Genomic DNA, 2239 nt, shown 5'->3' with positions numbered 1-2239 from the left:
CTTTAGTTCTGCCAGTACTCAGTCTCCTACCTTAATATCAGCGCGCACTCCGCTGCAGAGTGAGAATTTCTTTCTGGGAACTTCCCCCAGGCTGTGGCTAAGCCATATCTCTGCAATATCCTTTCCTCCAGGAGTGCTAGTTCTGCAAGGTTCGCAGAAGAACGTCTGTGAAGTTTGGAAGATAGGAGACGAGGTACTGGCAGAATTAAAGCTGTGATGAGGGGTAGTGATTCGCTCTTGGATAGCTCAGTTGGTAGAGCACTTGCCCTTGGAAGGCAAAGGTCCCGAGTTCGAATCTCGGTTCAGTACACGGGTTTAATCTGCCAGGAAGTTTCATATCAGTGCACACTCCTCTGAAGAGCGAAAATTTCATTATAGAAGTTATTTTCAAAAATCAGTTGAGAATGAAGATTCGATGCACTTTCCGATATACAACATTAACAAATAGCGTTCAAGTGAAACTATATTATATTAGAAAACTGTGGAAAAATTTGTACTGTATTTAATGCGCGTGAACAGCGTCAGATGTTGAGTGATCATTATGAAGGACACGGAGAAGTGGTATCAGCACTTACGTAGTTCTAAAGGGGCCTCATTGTGGGTCTCCGTTTTGCCACCTGGTGGAATCATTCAATATCTAGTTGTGTGGGGCATTTGGATGCGACAATGGACAGGTTTTGAACTGCACGGGCAGGCATACTCGTCGTCAAGGTCCCAGTCAGACACGTCTCACCACCACAAGGAAGGATCACCACTGTGCACCAAGCAATTGGTAAGCCCTTCACATTTGCACCTGCCATCCGAGAACAAATAGTGGTCTCCCTTCTACATTCTGTGCCATCACACACCAGCTGTCTGAGACTAGCAGCAGCCGGACTAGAATTTTAGCGTCCTATGGTTAAGCAGTCGTTACACCAGAACACCAACGGCTGCGTTTGAAGTGGTTCTCTGACTGGGAAGCGTGGACTGCTGACGAATGGAGTCGCATTGCGTTCTGCGATTAGTCGTGGATCCGTGCTCCCTGGATGACCTTCCTCGTCGAGTACGGCAGCAGCCTGGGAAGAGGTCCCACTCTTCAAGTGTTTTGGAGCAGCATAGCAGTGTTATTCCCGCCGCCATGGTATGGGAAGCCATGACTGCAGGTCACGGCTGGTACTGTTTGACGGAACTCTGACCGGACAACGGCACATCACCGACATACTGCGGCCTCATGTGTTACCTCGCAAGCGGTACTGCTGTGGTGGCATATTTCAAGATGCCAATGCTCCATAACACTTGGCACTTTCCTCTTTAAACTACACTACTGGCCATTAAAATTGCCACACCACGAAGATGACGTGCTACAGACGCGAAATTTAACCGACGGGAAGAAGATGCTGTGATATGCAAATGATTAGCTATTCAGAGCATTCACACAAGGTTGGCGCCGGTGGCGACACCTAAAACGTGCTGACATGAGGAAAGTTTCCAACCGATTTCTCACAAACAGCAGTTGACCGGCGTTGCCTGGTGAAACGTTGTTGTGATGCCTCGTGTAAGGAGGAGAAATGCGTACCATCACGTTTCCGACTTTGATAAAGGTCGGATTGTAGCCTATCGCGATTGCGGTTTATCGTATCGCGACACTGCTGCTCGCGTTGGTCGAGATCCAATGACTGTTAGCAGAATATGAAATCGGTGGGTTCAGGAGGGTAATACGGAACGCCGTGCTGGATCCCAACGGCCTTGTGTCACTAGCAGTCGAGATGACAGGCATCTTATCCGCATGGCTGTAACGGATCGTGCAGCCACGTCTCGATCCATGAGTCAACAGATGGAGACGTTTGCAAGACAACAACCATCTGAACGAACGTTTGCAGCAGCATGGACTATCAGCTCGGAGACCACGGCTGCGGTTGCCCTTGACGCTGCATCACAGACAGCAGCGCCTGCGATGGTGTACTCAACGACGAACCTGGGTGCACCAATGGCAACACGTCATTTTTTCGGATGAATCCAGGTTCTGATTACAGCATCATGATGGTCACATCCGTGTTTGGTGACATCACGGTGAACGCACATTGGAAGCGTGTATTCGTCATCGCCATACTGGCGTATCACCAGGCGTGATGGTATGGGGTGCCACTGGTTACATGTCTCGGTCACCTCTTGTTCGCACTTTGAACAGTGGACGTTACATTTCAGATGTGTTACGACCCGTGGCTCTACCCTTCATTCGATCCCTGAGAAACCCTACATT

The 2239-nt window shown here is 49.2% G+C and overlaps 1 non-coding gene across 1 annotated transcript; it reads left to right on the top strand.

Annotated features, from left to right (window-relative positions):
* The first annotated feature begins 235 nt into the window (after positions 1-235).
* On the top strand, positions 236-309 carry Trnap-ugg (transfer RNA proline (anticodon UGG)). The gene has a single exon. It is a non-coding gene; the product is annotated as a tRNA-Pro (tRNA).
* The last annotated feature ends 1930 nt before the right edge of the window (positions 310-2239 follow it).

The sequence above is a fragment of the Schistocerca serialis genome, chromosome 2, assembly GCF_023864345.2.
Source record: "Schistocerca serialis cubense isolate TAMUIC-IGC-003099 chromosome 2, iqSchSeri2.2, whole genome shotgun sequence".
Lineage (NCBI taxonomy): Eukaryota > Metazoa > Arthropoda > Insecta > Orthoptera > Acrididae > Schistocerca > Schistocerca serialis.
Note: the sequence above shows the minus strand (reverse complement) of the source record. Positions and strands in the feature narration are given on the sequence as shown.